The sequence below is a fragment of the Schistocerca gregaria genome, chromosome 8 (genome assembly GCF_023897955.1).
Source record: "Schistocerca gregaria isolate iqSchGreg1 chromosome 8, iqSchGreg1.2, whole genome shotgun sequence".
NCBI lineage: Eukaryota > Metazoa > Arthropoda > Insecta > Orthoptera > Acrididae > Schistocerca > Schistocerca gregaria.
In genome coordinates, this window is record NC_064927.1 from 169,582,056 (window position 1) to 169,606,376 (window position 24,321).

General features: G+C 39.9%; 1 protein-coding gene across 1 annotated transcript in view; it reads right to left on the bottom strand.

Moving 5' to 3' along the window:
* The window catches only part of LOC126284864 (uncharacterized), a 201,968-nt gene that overhangs the window by 94,805 nt on the left and 82,842 nt on the right, over positions 1-24,321 (bottom strand). The gene's annotated exons all lie outside the window — the stretch shown is intronic.

Below are 24,321 nucleotides of genomic sequence, written 5' to 3' on the forward strand. Positions count from 1 at the left end.
TGGTAATGGCTGTTACTGAATTTAGAAAGCTAATATGGACAAAGGCAGAAATGCTTAAGGATTGTAGCATGGGAATAATCTGCTCATTACCTAATGAAGATGATAAATCAAAGTGCAGAAGTTACCATGGAGTTACTCTCTTGGAGACAATGTATGACGTGTATAGTATAATTTTAGTCTCTTGAATAGAATGCTGGATGAAAAGACTACTGGGAACTATCAGGAGGTATTTAGGAGAATCAGATCCTCAATGGACCAGACACTTTTTTATGGGCACAAGTGCTAGAGAAATTTTATGAATATGACAAGGAACTGCAACAGCTCAACATCGATTTTAAACTAGTATATGACAGTCTGGATACGAGTTAAGATTCTACAAATCATGAAATATTTTAGAATCTCACCACTAGTGAGGATGACAGAAATAACAATGAAAACAACATGTAATTATGCAGACTTTCCCAGTCCATTAACAGATCAAATTCTTGTCCGGTCTTGAGCCGAATCAAACTGTCATCTGCACATGATATTTCTGTGGTCCACCTGGCCACCATCATCATATGATAAAGGCTAATGATAACAACAGATTTCAAGTTCAGAACAAAACCAGAGTTGTCAGGGGAGTTCCATGTAGAGGAGGGAGATGTGATCTCTGCACTAATCTTTTAATTTTGCACTAGAGAAGGTAATTTGGCAAATGCTAACACACCAGAGGGGAACAATAGTGAAGTGCTAGTCCAGGTGGTGGCTTACACAGATGATACAGCATTAATTGCATGGAATGTCAAAACTTTGAAGGATAATTATACATAACAAGAAGTAGGGTGTAGATAAGGAACTTCAATAAAAATAAGTGCGAAGGAATATCAAAGAGGAAAGAGTTTCAATACAGTAAACGAAAATCAATGCCATTACTGCTTGCAGAATATGTTTAAGTCCAGAAACATTAGTAGGAATACACAAATCAAAATATATTTGAAAACAAAGATTCCAAGACTTACCAAGCGGGAAAGCGCCGGCAGACAGGCACAATGAACAAAACACACAAACACACACACAGAATTACTAGCTTTCGCAACTGATGTTTGCTTCTTCAGGAAGGAGAGGGAAAGACGAAAGGATGTGGGTTTTAAGGGAGAGGGTAAGGAGTCATTCCAATCCTGGGAGCGGAAAGACTTCCCTTAGGGGGAAAAAAAGGACAGGTGTACACTCGCGCGCGCGCACACACACACACACACACACACACACACACACACACACACACACACACACACACACACACATATCCATCCGCACATGTGTTTCTGCTGTGATGACACGATGAGCCTGTCCAGGACAAGCATCATCTTCCAGTGAATTGTGCCCCTCAAGGAATCATTTGCACCATTCTACAATACTTGAATGACTCAGACAGTACTCACTGTACACAGACTTCATTCACTGAAACATTTCAAGGCCTCAAACTCCCTCCACCACCAAAAATCAAATTACTCCTTGTCATTCCTGCTTACTCGCCTGCATGTTTGGTAGTGGACAATAACTTGCATGACCACCTTCTCTTCGGCGTGAATCCAAACTAGTGCTATGCAACATGAAATGGTTCACACACATCAGTCTCTCTACCAATAGATGGCGCCACCATACCCACAGTTACATGTTTCCACCTTATGTGTAAGGCAAAGGTAGACACATTGATCAGGTTTCATTTGAATGAACCTCATACTACATCAAGTCTGTAGTAAACTAGGTAAGATTGTACAGACAGCTGGAGTGTACAAAATGCATTCCTTTTCCCCATGCTGATGGTTAAAGTGTTTCCTAAATTTGCAATAATACAGCACACAACTTAGAAATTTTTACCATTGGCAATATTTTTGACCAAGTTAATGATGCTTTAGATTTTGTAAAGCATGAGATCCTAAATAACCTCATGCAAAAGTAAAAATATCAAGGAATAGCCAGCAAAGAAGATCATCATTTGTATATTACCTGAATGATAAAAAGCACAATAGATCAGCTCTATGACTATGACATAGCAACAGGCACTGCTGACTGTCAAGTAATAAGATCTGTTGGAACACAATATTTTATCTTGATCTCCATATTGTTTGCAATGACCACCCACTGGAATCTCACAAGATAAAGATTTTTTTAAATGATTTTTGCAGATCATGTATGTATAATCAAATTAACCCTCGAGCAGTCATGCTGTTTTCTATAACATGAGTAGGTACACGACGTACTTTGTATACATGTACAGAACAGCTGTCATTGTGTTACCAAGATAAACATGTATGAGAAAAATCACAGTTTAATTTCAGTCTAATGAAGTGATGCTAAATTAAACTTACATTATATGAGCTACAGTAATGTTTAACTAAAAAATAATAAACTTTCATTATATCACTCTGTTGCCATGGACAGGTGTTGTCCCACTGTAATGACCCACTCAAAACATTAAATGGCATAGCTGCATCAGTTCTCAGCTAACAACTTATTCAGTTAAGATGGTGTCTAGTTTAGGACACCTATGTCCATTTTCAAACCATCAGTATTGTAAGTGTGACAATACAGGTGAAAGGCTACATACAAAAACTGTCTCTGCAGTGATTATCAAAGTGTCACTAGGGCTGCTCAACAACTGTAAATAGACAACACAGGGCAGACGCTGGAGTTCTCCAACTGCAGGAGGAACTTTTGTACAAAGGCTTTCGTCTGTACTGTCACGATTACAATGTGGATGAAGTCAAAAAATCAATAATCCAGGATGGAACAACATTATGAAAGCAATAGACAACAACTCACCATATGGAGGAAACACTGACTCAGATACAGGCACAATGAAAAGACTGCTATACATTTAAGCTTTTGGCCAAAAGGTCTTCTTCCAAAGTAGAAAACTCACACATATCCACATCTCACACACACATCACTACTGTCTCTGGCGCTGTGGCAAGATGCGGAAAACATCTCTGTCTGATTGGAGCAGCAATCTGGCTTGAGCAGTGGGGTAAGGAAGAGACATGGTATGAGAAGGCGGAGGAATAGCAGGGATGGTGTAGTGCTGCTTGTGGGATTATTTAAGAGCTGTGTATTACAACAAAGGGAGCAGGGAATGGGACAGGTAGGTGGAGGAGAAGAACTAGCAAACACTGAGACAGAAAGTTACAGGAATGTAGGATATATGCAAAGGGAATGTTTCCACCTGCACAGTTCAGAAAAGCTGGAGTTGGTAGGAAGGATCCAGATGGCACAGGCTATAAAACAGTCACTGTAGTGAATCACACTGTGTTGGGCAGCATGTTCAGCAAGTGGGTGGTCCAGCAGATTCTTGGCCACAGCTTGTCGGTGGCCATTCATGTAGACAGATGTGAACCTCTGTAGCCAGATGGTGGGTATGTGGGAGGTGGTAGGTGACTGGAAGGACAATGCACAGGAGACCTGTTTCTGTATAAGGTTGGTATGCTAATTTTATTCATTGAAGGCCTCAGTGAGACCATTGTTATGTTTGGAGGTGGACTGCTCAACATTACAGATATGATGACCTCAGGTAGCTAATTGGTAAAGCTAGGTTTCAAGTGCATGAGAGAAGGGACGAGTGCTTGAGAGGACATCCAGTTCCTGGTGAAAATAATAAATGTAAGAGAACTGTGGATCATTAGGCAGACAAGGGACTAAGTTCCTTGTTCATGAGGTACTCCACCTGAAGTTAGTGGCATTATCCAGAATTTTGATCAATTATGACAGAAAGTAAGAGCAGCAAAATTGAGACATTGAAAGCAATATTGATGCCATAGATGAGAAATAACTGAACAAGGGGGTACAAGGATTGGGCAGAGCTGTAGCCACATTGCAGATGACACACTTCCTTCTCCCTCTCCCCCAAGGCTCAGCATGTGACAGGAAGCATCCCTCCCACAATTGTCACATTCCAATCGATTATAGTCAAAATATTAAAGAAGGGAACAGAACTCATTCTCTCATAGGAGGTATAAAAACCCATTCAACTGTTCTTTCATCATCAGCTGCAATAAAAGGTATGGAACCTTTTAAGAATAAAAGGTATGGAATCATTTAAGATCTCTCCTTCAATGGAATGGCATATGAAGAGCTCTACCAAAAAAGTAAAACAGGGTATAATGGAAAAAAGAGCTACTTGATCTTAGAGTAACTAAAAACAGAGTAAAAAAGGAATGACCAAGTGAGGTGGCAGAGTAGACAGAGCCGAGCTGTCCTCAGGTCCAGAATGTGGTGCGAAATGTCACAACATCAATCACCCTAATCCCATACTGAGAAAGTTTAAATCATTAGAACTGAGAATAAAAATCACTTTATTGGAAGAAATGAAGAACTTCCAACATTCGAGGCAAAGAATTCAGATGACTATGCTTGACGTGGAGATCCAGATTGGTGGGGCATTTCAGTAGAATGTGTGTTACTGTCCACAAGATTCTGCAACCAAAATGTTGGGATGGCTCATTACATGAGACAAAACTACTCGTTAATTTGGTGTGACTGATGTGGAGGTGACATAGGACAGTGGATTCTTATGCTTGGCAAATTTTTAAAATGAAACAATCATGGGGAACAAATAACTACATGGAATAATAAAATAGAAAAAAATGCAGATTAAATTGAAATGGAATGATCCAAGTCAATCACATAAAAGCATTTTCTCACCAACAACCTCAGATTTGGATGAAACCTGGCTTATGTGTTCTCCCTAAGGACATAAGTAACCATACCACCTTTTAGGATTTAATCTCTTGATGTTGTAATTTATGATATTTCAAATTTTGAAAGCCATGTCTTTTTTTTTTAACATTATGATTGCACACATGACATTTGCTAGCATATTGATAATAAAATAAATTTTTTATTTATCATCCAAACAATACAAAATTTGGGGGTTACATGCCCTACACAGAATAGTCACTATGAAATGGCATTGGGCCAGCCATGCTGCCAGAAGAAATCATGGTCGCTAGGTAAAGGCAGTTCTGGAATGGGGTCCAAGAGACAGAAACAGACCATGAGGGAGACCGTCAGACTGGTGGAACAAAGACTTGTGGAAGAGCATCACATAATGGTAGAAATGGGTGGTGGTGGTGATGATGATGATGATTATACACTGTAGCATAAGGAATGTAGAAAAATGTATCATATCTTAAAGTAAAACTATCTAGGCAGGAATAAAGTGTATACTTACATTTTTTATTTTACTTTGTAAAAAATAAACCAGTGAAAATAAAATGAATGCAGTTTTTTTTCCTTTATTATTTTCCATTTTCCTAACAAATAAAAGTTTTTAATTTTTTCTTAGGAACCTAAAATAAACCACTGAAACTTCAACAGTCCTGAATAATTTAGTTTGGACCTAACAAAAATTTTGAATGATTAAACTTATTTAAGAAACAGGCTCAGCCAAAAGTGTTTTAAAAAATCTCAATTTAATCCAATATATTTATACAACAATATATAACTACGTATTTAGAATGCATTTCAGTATACCAACTAAGGTAAAATCTCCATAAAAATGTGAAGCTTGTATCAAAAGAATAACATGAGATAACTGTAAGGATCAAATTACTGAGATAAGTGAAACCATTACTAATTTATAGTTTATAATTGATACTCTGAAAATGGATATTTCAAAACTACGCGAGGAAAAATGTGAAATGGACACGTTAAAATTTCCAAATGACAGTTTATTCATTTTGGACAAGTGGACAGAAGTCACAAAAGAATAGTTAAAAATCAAGAAAACTGTAAAAGCAATGTAATTTTGATGCACAACTTCCTTCAATTACTTTTATAACAGATTATAGAGATGCATTATGCAGTTGTTGTGTACCATGTGAAAAGAAAAAGGTTAGTGTGAAAAATGTGGGACAATAAATTTTATGGAAACAGATAAATAAGAGATCAAACACGAATGTGGTCAATGACATTTTGTAGACTTTAAATTGTTCTTATTACAGTAGATACACCAAACAGCTGCTTATAATAAGTGATCTTTATTTATGACATACTGTTTTGACTTTGTCAGCATTTTCAAGCATGTCTAGACTCATTTGACATCCATATTACATTGTTAGTGGATTGTCTTGTGCCTGTCACTGTTTTAATAAGATCGTTAAGTGATGTCAATATGTTGAAAATGAACTATTAATTTCAATGTGACAGTAGTTTGGCAGATCCACTCTTATGACGCTATATGGTTACATACAGCTTTGTAAGAGCAGGACACTATATGCTTACATATAGCATCGTATGAGTATAACTGTCAAACTGCTGTCACATCATAATTAACATTTCATTTCCAACATACTGACATCATTTACCATCTTATTAAAACAGTGATAGATACAATACAGTCCACTAACGATGTAATATGGATGTCATATCTATCTAGACGTACTTGAAAATGGCAATAAAACCAAAGAAGTCAACCATCAATAAAGATAATCAGTTATCTGGTGCATCTACTCTAATAATTACGTCATTACCAGACATATATTATTCTGCTGGCCATAAGGATGAAAAATTTTCTTATTAATTATTGGCTTGTGTGATAAATCAAAGGACAAAATAAACAGTGCAAAGCACTGCAAAGGTAGGCCTAAAATTTGTAGCTCCAAATCTGCAAGAACAACTAAAACGGAAATATATCCATTATCTTTGAACACAGATTGTAGGTGTTCCAGCAACTTTTTGCAAGGCTGTTTCCATCAGATACAACATGTGCCCAATGCACCAATGTTTGAAGGGTTCCCACAGTTTGTGATGGGTGGTGGCAAATGGGTGGTCAGCAAATAGATGTCTATGTGTGCGCTTACAATAAATGGAATGCCCCAATGACCTATCCACTTACTGACTCACCACGACACCTAGAAATGGCAGATGACCACCCTTCTCCACTTCCATCGTAAATTTCATATTCGCATGGATGGAAATCAGGTGCTGCACAATGCAACGACAATTTTTTTTCACCATTGGTCCACACTACAAAAGTATCATGTGCATACCACCAGAAAACTTTTAGTTCAAGTTCTGGTGAATCAAGTGCCCTCTCCTAAAACGCCTCCCATTAAAAGTTTTGCACAAGAGAGGACCATAGCAACATGGTCAATTTGCTGAAAATATTCACTGTTGAATAAAAAGTTAGCTGATGAAAGAGTGTGATGAAACAGTGCTGTTATAATGGCTTCAAACTTACTGCTGATGAGTGGCAATGAATCTTTTTGTCAACCATTCTTTTTTTAACAGTGACTATTTTGAGCAAATTGACAGGGTCGAGATGGGTAGTCCTCTGTTCCCTCTGGTAGCAAACTTTTTTATCGATGACTTTGAGGAGATGGCACTTGATTCACTTCAACTTAAATCAAAAAATCTTCTAGTAATATTAGATGATACTTTCGTAGTGTGGTCCCATGACGAAAAAGAACTGTCACACTTTCTGCTCCACCTGCATTCAATCAGTGACAATATCCAATTTATGATGGAAGTGGCACAGAATGGATGTCTTGATCAATCGGAAGGTGGACGAATCATTGGGACATTCCGTTTACTGTAAACCCACACATACAGACATAGCTGCCACCACACATCACAAACTATGGGTGTGCTTCAAACATCGGTGCAATGGGCACATAATGTATCTGATGGAGAGAGCCTTGCAAAGGAGCTCTTCTGAAGTTCCCTCATCTCCTGTAATTAATAAAAATATGTCCTGAATTACATAACCAGCTTCATTACTCTTTATAACTGATGCTTGGTCTCCCAAGCTCTCATTTGTTTGGGTATTAATGCCCATTCGTAGCACCCACCTCACTTGTATGTTAAAGAACAGAGTTCAGAACTATCTATCTTCATTCCACTGGCAGCTACGGAAATAACAATCGATCGTGCCTACTGTGGACAAGTCCAATGAACTAGGGTCTGGTGGGTGCCTCAGTGGTTGCCTTCCCATTTCTTTCAGAACCTTGGTATGGAGCTTTTTCTTGTAGAGGTTTGCCCACTATGTTTGTAAGCTGGCTTGTTAAACCAAGATACTCCTTAACCAATACACATCATTTCACTATAATACCAACTGATGCACACACACAGAAGACTGGCAACATTGACCTGATCCTAATTTGGTAATTGCATGTGCACTAAACCTGTATCCTGCTAAGTCTCCCCAATTTACTTGAGAGACTCCCGGGTTTTAAAATAGATACACTTCAAATGAAGCAATCAATTTTTCTGCCCAACAGCTGGGATACTGCAAGTAGAGCATCCTGTGTGTATCAAGACAACAGGCTGACAGGTTATCCACAGAGGTGGCATAACAAAGGGCAAAAGGAACTAGAAGAGAACTTATTGGTATTGGGAATTTGGCAAGACAATGAGATAAATGTCTGAAGAAAAATATACAACACAACATCAAAAGATGAGTGTATTCTGTAGAAGTAGACATGACATTAAAGCAAGAAAATGAAAATGTAACAAAATACCTGAGACCACAAATAATTCCAGTAAGACGCTGCAAAGAGAGAACGTGTTTAGTCCTGCCATTCACTAGTTCTCCTGTCCCTCTACCTCATTACCTTGTTCCCAGATTGCTACGGTGATGCAATTTCATTTCTACATCTACATCTACATCCATACTCCGCAAGCCACCTGACGGAGTGTGGCGGAGGGTACCCTGAGTACCTCTATCGGTTCTCCCTTCTATTTCAGTCTCGTATTGTACGTGGAAAGAAGGATTGTCGGTATGCTTGTGTGTGGGCTCTAATCTCTCTGATTTTATCCTCATGGTCACTTCGCAAGATATACGTAGGAGGGAGCAATATACTGCTTGACTCTTCGGTGAAGGTATGTTCTCGAAACTTTAACAAAAGCCCGTACCAAGCTACTGAGCGTCTCTCCTGCAGAGTCTTACCCCGGAGTTTATCTATCATCTCCGTAACACTTTCGTGATTACTAAATGATCCTGTAACGAAGCATGCTGCTCTCTGTTGGATCTTCTCTATCTCTTCTATCAATATTTGGCACAACAATTCTAACAATTCTGTCAGCTTGCAATGCAATGATGCGATAATAATTTAGAGCATGCTAATTTAGTGGATTAAGTAAAACCTCTGCAAACACCACAGGATTCCTTGGAGGTTGTCAGATTTCTGAGAAATGGACAACAAAACTGTCAGGAAAATAGTATTCAAAATATTCTCAATAAAAAATCCTGTAACACAGATGTGAAAGATAATACACGGACACATGAAGGATAATGATAGCTTCACTTAATTTTAATCTTTATCAACTTACAACACCACTGGAAGCTCCTGGATGAGTGTACAACATTCAACTTTCAGAAATGATATTACTGCACAAAATAAATAAAGAACAGAGGTCCTGTAAATGTCTTGCCTAAAATTAAGGTATCTAACATTATTCAATGAAATGGAAGAACAGTTATTTCTGGTAATAACATCTCCAGGATAAATGAAACTTCCTGGCAGATTAAAACTGTTTACCAGACTGAGACTTAAACCAACAATGTTTGCCTTTCATGGGCAATTGGTCTACCAAGTGAGCTAGCCGAGCACAACTTACAAACCATCCTTACACCTTTACATCCACCAGTACCTCAAATCCTACCTTCCAAACTCCACAGAAATCATCATGCATAACTAGTGGTATTAGCACTGCTGTGAGAAAGGATATTTTGGAGACATGGCTTAGCCTGCAGGATGATTTCCAGAATGAGTTTTCACTGTGCAGTGGAATGTGCACTAATACAAAACTTCCTGGCAGACTCAACTTCCTTTCTTCCACAAGTGCTAGTCCTATTAGTCTTGCAGGGGAAATTCTGTGAAATCTGGAAGGTAGGAGATGAGGCACTGGCAGAAGTAAAGCTGTGAGGATAGGTCACAAGTTGTGCTTGGGTAGCTCACTTCATAGAGCATCTGCCTGGGCAAGGCAATGGTCCCAGGTTTAAGTCCTGGTTCAATACACAGTTTTAATCTACCTAGAAGCTACACTATGTGGTCAACGGTATCCGGACACCTCCAAAAACATATGTTTTTCTATTAGGTGCATTGTGCTGTCGCCTACTGCCAGGTACTCCATATCTGTGACCTCAGTAGTCATTAGACATCCTGAGAGAGCAGAATGGGGCTCTCTGCAGAACTCACAGACTTCAAATGTGGTCAGGTGATTGGGTGTCACTTGTGTCATATGTCTGTATGTGAGATTTGCAGACTCCTAAACATCCCTAGGTCCACTGTTTACAATGTGATAATGAAGGGGAAACTTGAAGGGACACGTACAGCACAAAAGCGTACATGCCGACCTCATCTGCTGACTGACAGAGACCGCCGACAGTTGAAGAAGGTCATAATGTGTAATAGGCAGACATCTATCCAGACCATCACAAAGGAGTTCCAAACTGCATCAGGATCCACTGCAAGTACTATGACAGTTACACTGGAGGTGAGAAAACTTCAATTTAATGGCCAAGTGGCTGCTCATAAGCCACACATCATGATGGTAAATGCCAAATGATGCCTTGCTTGATGTAAGGAATGTAAACATTGGATGACTGAACAGTGGAGTGACGAATCACGGTACACAATGTGGTGATCTGAAGGCATGGTGTGGGTAGGGCGAATGCCCGGTGAATGTCATCTGCCAGCATGCGTAGTGCCAACAATAAAATTCAGAGGTGGTGGTGTTATGGTGTCATTGGGTTTTTCATGGAGGGAGCTTGCAACCCTTGTTGTTTTGCATGGCACTATCACAGCACCTTCTTGCTTCCCACTGTTGAAGAGCAATTCAGGAATGGCGATTGCATCTTTCAACATGATCGAGCACCTATTCATAATTCACGGTCTGTGGCATTGTGGTTACATGACAATAACATCCCTGTAATGGACTGGCCTGCACAGAGTCCTGACATGAAACCTACAGAACACCTTTGGGACATTTTGGAACGCCGACTTCATGCCAGGCTCACCGATCGACATCGGCACCCCTCCTCAGTGCAGCACTCTGTGAAGAATGGGCTGCCATTCCCCAAGAAACCTTCCAGCACCTGATTGAATGTATGCCTGCAAGAGTGGAAACTGTCATCAAGGATAAGGGTGGGCCAATACCATATTGAATTCCAGCATTACCGATGGAGGATACCAAGAACAAATAACTCATTTTCAGCCAGGTGTCTGGATACTTTTGATCACATAGTGTACATATCAGGGCACACTCCACTGCAGAGTGAAAATTCATTCTGGAAACCAGGCTGTGGCTAAGCCACGTCTCTACTACATCCTTTCATACAAGACTTCTAGTCCCACTAGTCATGCAGGAGAACTTCTGAAGTTGGGAAGGTGGGAGATGAGGTACTTGTGGAAGTAAAGCTGTAAGGACAGTTGTGCTCATGCAGTTCAGTTGGTTGCCACCCTTGGAAAACAATGGTCCGAGTTCAAGTACCAGTCTGGCACACAGTTTTAAGTTGCCAGCAAGGTGATATATACTGCAATAAGGAATAGCTCAGAAGTCATTCAGCTACAGAGGAATGGACATCTCTAAAAACAGCAGTCACAAAATTGGAAAGAAAACCATAGGTACAAAGAAGGTAAAGCAAAGAATTCATGGGTAACAGAAGAAATACTCAGTTGATTGATGAAAGTAGGAAGTGAAAAAATTTTCAGGGAAATTCAGAAATACAGAAATACGAACCAATTAGGAATGAAATGAACAGGAAGTGTAGGGAATCAAAGGTGAAATGACTGCATGGAAAGTGTGAAGAAATCGAAAAAGAGATGTTGTTGGAAGGGCTGACTCAGCATACAGAAAAGTCAAAGCAGCCTTTTGTGAAATGAAAAGGAAGGGTGGTAACATTAAAACTGGAATAGAAATTCCATTGTTAAATGCAGAAGGGACAGTAGATAGGTGGAAAGAGTACAATGAAGGCCTGTAGGAGAGGGAAGACCTGTCTGATTTGGTAGGAGAAGAAACACTCAATATACACTCCTGGAAATTGAAATAAGAACACCGTGAATTCATTGTCCCAGGAAGGGGAAACTTTATTGACACATTCCTGGTGTCAGATACATCACATGATCACACTGACAGAACCACAGGCATATAGACACAGGCTACAGAGCATGCACAATGTCGGCACTAGTACAATGTATATCCACCTTTCGCAGCAATGCAGGCTGCTATTCTCCCATGGAGACGATCGTAGAGATGCTGGATGTAGTCCTGTGGAATGGCTTGCCATGCCATTTCCACCTGGCGCCTCAGTTGGACCAGCGTTCGTGCTGGACGTGCAGACTGCGTGAGACGACGCTTCATCCAGTCCCAAACATGCTCAATGGGGGACAGATCCGGAGATCTTGCTGGCCAGGGTAGTTGACTTACACCTTCTAGAGCACGTTGGGTGGCACGGGATACATGCGGATGTGCATTGTCCTGTTGGAACAGCAAGTTCCCTTGCCGGTCTAGGAATGGTAGAATGATGGGTTCAATGACGGTTTGGATGTACCGTGCACTATTCAGTGTCCCCTCAACGATCACCAGAGGTGTGCAGCCAGTGTAGGAGATCGCTCCCACACCATGATGCCGGGTGTTGGCCCTGTGTGCCTCGGTCGTATGCAGTCCTGATTGTGGCGCTCACCTGCACGGCGCCAAACACGCATACGACCATCATTGGCACCAAGGCAGAAGCGACTCTCATCGCTGAAGACGACACGTCTCCATTCGTCCCTCCATTCACGCCTGTCGATGTTGGGGCATGAGTGGAAGACGGCCTAACGGTGTGCGGGACCGTAGCCCAGCTTCATGGAGATGGTTGCAAATGGTCCTCGCCGATACCCCAGGAGCAACAGTGTCCCTAATTTGCTGGGAAGTGGCGGTGTGGTCCCCTACGGCACTGCGTAGGATCCTACGGTCTTGGCTTGCATCCGTGCGTCGCTGCGGTCCGGTCCCAGGTCGACGGGCACGTGCACCTTCTGCCGACCACTGGCGACAACATCGATGTACTGTGGAGACCTCACGCCCCACGTGTTGAGCAATTTGGCGGTACGTCCACCCGGCCTCCCGCATGCCCTCTATATGCCCTCGCTCAAAGTCCGTCAACTGCACATACGGTTCACGTCCACACTGTCGCGGCATGCTACCAGTGTTAAAGACTGCGATGGAGCTCCGTATGCCATGGCAAAATGACTGACACTGACGGCGGCGGTGCACAAATGCTGCGCAGCTAGCGCCATTCGACGGCCAACACCGCGGTTCCTGGTATGTCCGCTGTGCCGTGCGTGTGATCATTGCTTGTACAGCCCTCTTGCAGTGTCCGGAGCAAGTATGGTGGGTCTGACACACCGGTGTCAATGTGTTCTTTTTTCCATTTCCAGGAGTGTAGAAGTGAGAGGGATCTAGTATTAAATCAGAAGATTTAAAATCAAATAGGCACAATGGATAGATAACATTACATCATAATTTGTAAAATCATTGGGGGAAGAGGTATCAAAATGACTACTCACACTAGTATGCACAATGTATGAGACTGGTGATATACTATCTGACTTTAAGAAAAACATCACCCCCAGCTTAACAGCTCATGCTTCCAAATTGCTAACAACGATAATATACAGAAAAGTATGGAAAAGAAAATTGACGATAACAATCAGTTTGGCTTTAGGAAAGGTACGAGCAGCAGAGAAGCAGTCCTAACATTGCAGTTGATAGTGGAAGCAAGACTAAAGAAAAGGCATTCGACAATGTCAAGTAATGCAAGATGTTCGAAATTCTGAGGAATATAAGTGTAAGCTATATGGAGAGGTGAGTAATATACGTGGAAGAGCCAAGAGGGAATAACAAGACTGGAAGACCAAGAATGAAGAGCTCAGATTAAAAAGGGTGTAAGACAGGAATGTTATCTTTTGTCTATATGTTTAATCTATACAGAAAAGAAGCAACAATGAAAATAAATGAATGGTTCAAGAGTGGAACTGAAGTTCAAGGTGAAAGGATATCAATGATAAGATCTTCTGATGACATTGCTATCCTCAATGAAAATCAAGAAGAATGACAAGAGACTAATGAGTACAGAATATAGATTGTCAATAAATTGAAGAAAGGCAGAAGTAACAAGAAGTTGCAGAAATGAGAACAGTGAGAAACTGAACATCAGGATTGATGGCCACAAAGTAAATGGCGTTAAGGAATTCTGCTACCTAGACAGCAAAATAACCCATGACGGACAGCACAAGGAGGACATAAAAAGCAGACTAGCACTGGCAAGAACAGTATTCCTGACCAAGAGAAATCTACTAAAACCAAACATAAGCCTTAATTTGAAGAAGAAATTTCTGAGCATGTATGTCTAGAGCACAACACCGTATGGCAGTGAAACATGGACTGTGGGAAAGGCACAGTAGAAGAGAATCAAAGCATTTGAGATGTGGTACTAGGGACGAATGTCAAAAATTAGGTGGACTGATAAGTTAAGGAATGAGGAGATTCTGCACAGAATCAGAGAGGAAAGGAATATCTGGAAGACATTGGCCAAAAGAAGGGACATGATGCTGGGATATCTTTTAATACATCAGGGAATAACTTCCTTGGTACTAGAAGAAGCTGTAGAGAGTAAAAACAACTGTGGAGGAAGACAGAGATTGGAATACATTCAGAAAATACTTGACTATGCAGAGTGCAAGTGCTACTCTGAAATGAAGAGATTGGTACAAGAGCGGAATTCATGGCAGGTTGCATCAAATCAATCAGAAGACCGATGACTGGAATAATAAAAATAAATAAATAAATAAATAAAGGGGGAAGTTTCATATGAGAGCACTTTTTGCTGCAGAGTGGAAACTTATTCTGAACTCCAGAATGAATACTGATAAGCAAGCTTTCACTGCAGCACTAATTAGACAATACATAAAATTCAGCAAATTTAATTTAATACCACACAACTGGTAAAACACTATAGTGGCCAGCACGAAAGTAGAGTCCTTAAGGTCAAGGCTATTGCCTGCCACCAGCAGGGGCTGCGGGCTGTGATTCACCCACCTCTTGGCTTTGTTGCCATATAAGTACCATTGGCAGTGGAGCAGGTCAGAGCAGCTAAAAAGCTCAGAGTTACCGTGCTACATTGAGTGTTCACGTCTGATCTCAGGGTCTTACATTCTTCAGAAAGGTGCTTTGATGTGTATTCGTTGGTGAACAACAATGCAGGAGCAATGGCCTACTTGTAGTACTCATCCAGTAGGTGTGCGTAAAGGGTGGAAAGACATTCTTAAACAACTGAAAATTATGATATCGAATGTACTCAAGTTTTTTACTGATCTACTTGGCAATGAAGAAGTGAGGAATAACTTAAATTTTGTGCAAATTCATAAACTTACTGCTGAAGTGTGTGGTGTATCCAAGTCAACTGTAGGCCGTATTAGCAAATCTGTGTCATTAGCAGAATCTCCAGACATGAATGAGTGTTTCGATTCTCCAAGAAAGGGACATGAACATGAACAGAAATCAACCAACTTTGACGATTTTAAAAAAGAGCTCGTGCATAGAACTATACTTGGATATTACGACAGAGGAGAGTATCCAATGTCTAAACAAATACAGGCTGACTGCCGTGAAAAAATTAATTACTCGGGCTCAGAGACCTCTGTTCTTTGCCTTCTCCTCTCCCTTGGTTTCCGATTCAAGAAGTGTAATTACAGATGGAAATTCTTAATCGAACGCAGAGACATTGCAGCAGCAAGAGCGAAGTTTTTGCATACAATGAACTTCTTCTGTGCTGAAGACACCAGGCCTGTAGCATACTTGGATGAAAATTGGGTTTCACAGAAGCACACCAGTAAGTATATATGGCATGAATCCAAAGGAAACGATGGTTTGAAAGTACCTACTAGTAGAGGTGGCCGCTTGTCATTGCCCACACTGATTCATTAACCACAGGCTTCATACCATAGGCCAAACTTGTTTTTTGTGGTGAGGAATGTTCTTGCCAATCCGAATACCATTCAGAAATGAATGGAGAAGTTTTTAAGAATTAGTTTATTTGACTGTTGTCTGTGCTGGGGGAAGGGTCAATTATCATGATAGATAATGCCAGCTACCACTCCATTCAGATAGAAAAGCTGCCATGTTCAATTGGTGCAAGGCAAATATTATGGAGTGGTTAAAGAAACGAAGGCTGAACTCCTGTCTAAGGAAGAAATTGTAGGTGCCAAAAAGACTTACGAATTAGATCAACTGGCAAATGAAATGGGACACCAAGTGGTGCGTCTACCACCATATCACTGCCAGTATAATACCACTGAATTGATATGGGCCCAAGTAAAGAGAGAAGTAGCAAAAAGAAATATTACTTTCAAACTTGCTGATGTTGAGAAGCTAACACACAAATCTCTTGACAATGTTACTCAGCAGGACTGGGAGAGGTGTGTAAAGCATGCAGAAGCATTGCAAGAAACTGATTTCTTGAACCAGTGTTTAAGGGACACCCTAGTGAAATCTGTGATGATACACCTGGCTGAAACAAGCGACAGTGAATCTGAAGACACTGAGCCAGCAGATCCTTCAGTTCAGGTAAGTGCTGTCTATGTAAAAAGCTGACTTGATTTAAATGTTTGTCTATTCATTTCAGTTATAGAGGACATACGGCAAATGTTTTGCCCTTACATTAGACATCTGATAAATTTATCACAAGTGGCGGTGATTAGTTTACTTGACAGTAACTGTCAATTAAAATAGGATTGTCAATTCCGCATTAATTAACAACAGTTTTTCCTAAAAACCTGTATCAAATGTCTTTAAATTTGGATATAATCTTACTGCATTCGGTTTACTTGTATATTTGAAATTTAACTCCTTTTCTTCATAGAAGAATTTACTGGCTGTTTCGTAGTAAGGGCAATGTAATTCATAAAATGACAAAATGTTGTGGTGCTTCTCTTATCACCTATATATATATAAACAGTGCAGTAACATCATATAAATCTATGATATTTGATGACTTTTACAAAAAGCTAGAATGTTGAATTTATTACTTTAGTATGACAGAGGATAGTAGCTGATGGCTAGAGAAATACAGGGAAATGTCCGTGATAAAATTGATTATTCTGGCCAGTCACTTCAATGCACTGTCTTCTCCACCCACTTGGTTTTCAATATAGAAACTGTCATGATGGACAAAATTTTAACACAAGACAGGACATTGCAGTAGTAAGAACGAGGTTTTTGTGTACGAAGCACGTATTGCGTGCTGAGAATAATAGGCTTACAGCAAATTTAGATGAAACTTAGGTTTCACAAAATCTTTAGAACAAATATTTTGCTCGACTTCAGTGAAAATATTGGCTTCAAGATAACTACAATTACTTTTAAGTAGCATATATTGCCATTTTGAGTGATGTATGCAATGACGAAGGATATGTATTAGCAGCCAGTAAAATATCTCTGGGAAGTAGGGAATATTCTTGGTCATATTAAAGTGAGCCATCCAAACAAAACTCTTGGCAACGACCTACAATGACCGGAGCGCTGCTGCGCATGGAATAGCGCGGAAGTAATTTGCCTCTGTAAATGATATGATACAATAAAGATGTCTGAAATGTTACCAAAAATAATTTTGTAGTTTTCTTAACAACTTTATCATGGGAAGTTTCTTCGCAGTCCTACAGAATGAAAATTCATCAGTGACTACAGTTTTTGCTACGCAGTCGGTACAGTTTCACACCTCTTATAATACTTTATTTTTTATCTTAGTATGTCCGCCCCGACAGCTGAATGGTCAGCGTGACGGACTGCTGTCCTAAGGAACCCGGGTTTGATTCCTGGCTGGGTCGGGGATTTTCTCCGCTCAGGAACTGGGTGCTGTGTTCTCTTCATCATCATTTCACCCCCATCCGGGGTGCAGGTCACCCAATGTGGCATCGAATGTAATAAGACCTGCACCAAAGCGGCCGGACCTGCCCCGTAAGGGTCCTCCCAGCCAATGACGCCAAATGCTCATCTCCATTTTCAGTTTAGTATACTTTTATGTTTCCAAAATAAAAGATGCAGCATATGCATCTGTAAACTTTGAGGATGTTCTTTTTTTTACAGTCCAATTACATTATACTGATTCTGTTACTACCACAGGTTGAAGTAAAAAATTATTTTCCTCCAAAATTTCTTGTAACTTTAGTTTTCATTTTTTTTCCTAGCAGCTAATGAGAATTTCCTTTGGGAAAGTACTCCATCATATTTTAGACTAAAAATAGATTTGGCCAATATTTTTTAAAATTTTTGTGAACATTTGAAATTATCACTATACAAAAAAACTGCGATGCTGTAAGATGGCTAGATGATCTTGAAGCCCTATTTTCGTACTGGCCACTATAGTTGTGATTGTGCACTATTTAATTGGTCTACTTTTCACTATGGGAAATTCAGCTTCTCATTCTGATTTGTATTTACAGGCAGTGTCACTCAAAATTAAGCAAGAACCTCACAAATCAGCTGATTTTTGGTGTTGAAGCCGCCTGATATTCAAATAAAAAGTTGGAACTGGTGCAATTATATTAGACAGTTGCCAACTCCATTTATGGGACTTTGCCTCAGGTCATGTTTCAGAAGGAACTCTTGTTAACAGCTAGATTAGAGGTGAATTGATGACCACTGCAGAAGACAATAATTCAGTTGTACTCAATGATGGTTCTGGTGCAATGATAAACAATTAACAAAGAAGTAACTGACGTAGATTAACTTTGAGTTTTGCCTACTTCTCATTATATACTAGCTAGAAAGTATATTCTGATTCTTATGAGTGTGATTACTTTTCCACAAATATGGTACTTAATACTGAGAAGTGTAAGTAATAACAGTAAACAGAAAGCATGTGAAGTTTCTAGGCCAAATGCTGTGGAATCATTGAGGAAACAGTGAGAAATATTGAATCAATACTCGCTTCCAATGTAGTTTAATTAATAAATGCAGTTGGCCTCTTTCATGGAGTCAAACTTATCTGAGAGCTGCAGCATGAACATGGTTGGCATAAATAGAATACAGTGAAAACCGAACATTAGAAAAAGTTTCAATCTGACAAACAGAGAAATAAGAAAGTATAGAACACAGTAAAATGGGAGAAAATAAAAAGGCCACTATATAACTTAAATATGAAGAAAGGTTGAAATGCTTAGAAACAGGAACATCAATAATACTGGAAACAAAAGAACTATCTGGTTAAACGAATTACATCACCACCACCGGCAAGTAACAAACCCAGTATTGTTTACTCAGTGTTACTGTGAAGCCAACCATTTTTTTCTGATACCATTCACAAAGGAAGAGCTGTTTAACATTATAACACTGCATTTTAAAATCTCATTAGGAAAGACAAATCTCCTTATATGAAGTTCTATAATTTACTAGCAATTATCTTAAGTACTCAGTTCAAAATATTTAACTATGATGTGTTAGAAACAACTAGAAAACTCAAATTATTGTTTTTATTCTCTGGAAAAGACCACTGCAAAGCTAGCACATATTTCGCACAGCACTTTTGGCATTTATCAAAACCAAATTGAAGATATTTGAAAATATTAGCATGATTGGTAGAAACAGATAGCTGGTTTCATTCTCTGGACTAAGTTCAAAACTGATGTCCAATCAGTGTTGTTTATATTGAGGACCCTTATGTTATTTGATCTCTGCTGAGTTTACGGTGTGTGATGGAGACGTGGAGGGTGAGATGCGAGAGGAAGGAGAGTAGGGTGGGAAGGCTACCTTGCTTACTCATTTACAGAGCACTTATATTATATAGAATAGATTAAGTAAACATTTTACAACATAAAGCCAGAGAGGCTTGCTAAATTAAATCCACTGCAGTACAGATGTGTAAGAAATATACAGGATGATTACAATTAACGTTAAACTTTCAAAACACTGTAGAAATAACACCACTGGTTAGAATGACATCAAATTGCAATGTAATATTATCGGAGAAGGGGGAAAACATATAGAAGAAGAAAAAAAAGTAGTGTGAAAACTGATCAATAGATGGCACTGTATGTGTCAGAATACGTAAATGAAAACACCTATCATGTGCATGACCCATTGAAGTTGGAATAAACACACCAAAACAGGGCTTTTCCTCCTTTCACGTCTGAAATGTTTGCCATGACTCTCTGAATGCAGGAACACGCTCTGCTTGTAAAGCTGTATTACAAGAATGATGACGGCACATGTCACTCTCCAGAAGTTCCAGACACTGAAGGGTTTGAAAAAAAAGGCATTGGTCTGATGACCACTGTGGGTCAGGAAAAACTGATTTGGAAATTCGAAAAGATGTGTTCTTTTGGTGTGGAAGCTGGTACAGGGAGGAAACAAAACTGATTCGACACATTAGTGGAAGCAGTAGCCACAGCAATGGAGAAAGAGATGAGTGGTGGTCTGCAAATGTGTAGTGCACAGAGAATTGCCCAAACACTGGACATACCTGTGAGCATGGTGTGCAAAATCCTACAAAACATCCTTCTTTTGCTATCCATTCATAATTTCCCACGTGCACAAATTGCTTCCTGTTGACCTGCCAGCAAGAGTGACCTCTGCTTCAGAATTTCTTGCTTGCATCGAAGTGGACAATGACTGGCCGTGGAAGATTTTGTGGACAGACAAAGCCCGCTTCCATCTCACAGGATATGCCAATACACAGAATTGTCGAATATAGGCAACGGAAAATCCACACAAAAATCAACCAATACCACTTCATCCTGAAAAGGTCACTGTGTGGTGCTGATTTATGGCATCATGTATGATAGGGATTTTTTCAAAGAGACAGGTGCTTCAGGTCCTGTTACCTATACCATCACTGGTGTCTTTTGCGCAACTACATCATTCCAGTTCTCCAGCAGCGTGGATGTATGGATGGGATCATTTTTATGCAAGATGGCGCACCTCTGCACATTTCAAATCCAGTTAAGCAGCTGCTGAAGTGCCAGCTCGTATACTACAATTATCAGCCACCATTTCCCTACAGCCTGGCCATCCCAATCACCTAATCTTAATATGTGTGACTTCTGGCTGTGGGGCTACCTGAAAGATGTTATGTTCAGTGTTCTGATTGGAAACTTAGCTGCACTGAAGGCACACATTGCACAATACGTTCTTAACATGACCCTGGAAACACTTCGATCAGTTGTGTAACATGCTCTTTCTCGATTTCAACTTGATGCAGAAAATGGTGGACAGCATATTGAACATGTTTTACCCCAGTCACACAGAAATGAATAATTCGATTTGATTTTGACTGATGCTTTTTATGCAGTTTTTGGCCTCGGGACACACTGAGTAGTACAGTTTGTTTAATGTCAAACGTACAACTTATACAATGTTGTATGATTCATTTGTCATTTGTAGTCATCCACTATTAAATTATGATGCTTACAGTGCCATCTATTGCTACATTTTGTAACTATTTATTTTTCTTCTACCATAGATTTTCCCCCTTCTCCGATAATATTCTGTTGCAATTTGACATCATTCTGACCAATGGTGTATTTCAATACAAATATCCAGACACATTGGTCACTACAACCACATGGATTACTCCAACACGCCTCGCATTGGACCCAACTGTCGTCTTATACCACACACTACTGGTGTAGTGTCCCTTATCATTAGACTCACTAGTCGCAGAATGTCACCAATTCTCACAAGAGTTCAAGCTTGGTGCGCATTTGTGTTGAAAGGATCGTTGTCAATCATTGTCATACCTTGTGGTGTCTATTCTTTCGGACACGTCAGAAATGACGGACATAATTTTGATCAGCACGAATCAGGACACACAGGTATCAAAGACATTAGCTGCCAGTGGTCACTAATTTACATCAATGAGGCAAGTTGAAAATTTGTGCCACACCAAATCATGAACTTGGATCTCCCAATTACTGGGCAGATATGCTGACACAACTGCACAGGCTTCCCTAGCAGGCCTCCTGTGAGACCCAAATTCTCATCTTATACCACACACTATTGATGTAGTGCCCCTGCCCATTACTTGTGGCATCTCGCTGATTCCCATAAGAGTCTGAGCTCGGTGTGCATCTGCACTGAAGGTGTCATTGGCTGTCTTACGAAAAATGGCAAGATGCTAGGAGTAACATGCAATTGCGGTAACCACTATGTCCAAATGCTGTATGGTCAGCATATCTGCCTAGTAAGCATGACATCCAGGTTCAAATTGTAGTGTGGCACAAATTTTCAAGTTGCTCCATTGATATAAATCAATGCTCACAGGCAGCTGATGTATTTAAATCCTGTGTCTCTATACATGTTTGTTGTTACCACTAATGAGTGACAATCACTCTGAACACTGTTAGGACACCTTCTGTAGCATAAAGGAATGGGCAGTTTGGTTGTTGAAAAAAGTTTTTGGAGTAATAGTGGTAGAGGGAAACCAAGAGATGAACACAGTAAGCAGTTTCAAATGGATAGAAATTGCCATAGCTATGCAAAGATGAAGAAGCAAAGGATAGAATAACTCAAAGAGCAGCATGTCATCATCAGAGTTTGGGATCCAGACCACAAGCTTTTACGTCTTTGTAAAGTCATGTTTAGCTCATGAATAAATAGACATTCAGGGATCCCTTGGTCCTATACTGTGTCCCTTGTGGAGAATGCCGTTCCTTTGTCAACTACTGATGACTGAACAATATCATGAAATAAGATGTCTGCCTGTTGCCATGGATTTATGACACCCTAGATTGTTTGAAAGAAGAAACATATTTCTCAATTAAGGACAGGCAGACAGGGCACTGACAAATCGAGGTTGATGAGACTGACCAGGAATACACTGCCTTCATAACACTTGACAGCCTTTATGAGTTTAAAGTTATGCCATTTGGCCTAATGCTCCAGCTACCTTCAAATGTATGACAGACAACCTACTTTGATATCTTAAATAGACAATGAGTCTTTGTTATTTAGATGAGATTTTGAAGGACATCTAAGCAGTCTTACAACTATCTTGAAGGGTGTTCAGACCCCACGCCTCTGCCTGAATCCAAAAAAGGGCCTCTTGTGACCAAAACAAAAATAAAAATTTAGGAGCACTTAGTTAATGACTATGGAGTCTGCACTGATCCAGAGATCTTTCCTTGTCCTTAATGAGGTGCTAACATCTTCTTCAGTCCTAACATTGTATGATTAGACTGCCAACACCAATGTCAATGGTTATGAGATAGTTGCAGTTCTAGAATAAATTCAGGATGGTGAGTACCCTTGCAGTTGTTTCAGCCATCAAATAGTTCCAGTCACACTTATTTAGCAACCAATTTATTGTTGTGATTGAACAACATTGTCTACATTGGATGACAAGCGCGAAGAAAAAGGTTGTCTGTTGAGATGGGCACTAAAGCTCCAAGAGTACAAAGTCATAGTGATATACAAAAATGGAAGCAAACACAAGAATGCACTTTGAACCTATGGCATTATATGTAACAGATGTAGCTATGACCTGTTAACAGGCTATAAAGTGTCACACATCACTGGAATTGTACCATCACTTATAACTCATATCTGTGCTGTGAAATGGCAAGAAATATTTCAATATTTTTACATACTTCCATGTTAGAAGATTCCAGAATTTATGTCTCCATGACGTTTTTCTGATACAATGTATTATATGTTTCTAGATGCTTGACAATGGTGTAATGCCAAATCTGCACAGCAGATTAAAAACTTTTACAACTGTAAACCTCAATATTGGTCAGTAACTAATCTTTATTCATTCTGTTATTTTTATCCCATTCAGGACTTTCCATTATTGTATTTACATCCTTTTATCTGTTTCAGTTTGCACTTGTTCCAAGTATATTCTTTTACTTGTCATTTTATAAACATATAAATTTGTGTATTGTTTCAGTGTGGCCAACAAGTTGAATTCCATTTTCTGTTCTGTTACTTGGAAATGCTTCTACATCAGTGACATATTCAACCACAATTATATTGCCCTTTCTTTATTCACATAATTTTTTGCTGCGTAGGGCAGGGTGGCCACCGGAGAGACGAGGCAAGTGATCTATTGCTTGATGTGGCATAAGGCTTCCATATAGCTTGCAGCTGTAGGTAACAATGCACACAGTCTCAGGCAGTGCACTTACTGATGAGGTATGGCAGGTGGCTTGATATGTGGCACAGCAGATACATGGCAGTGGCGTGGCACGTGTGTGACTAGATGCCAATAGAAGTGATGCAGCATTAGTGATGTGGTGCCATGGCTTCTTTGCATGGCAAAGGTGTGCTGGCTTTAGTCAATTTAATTAGTATTAATCAACAAAA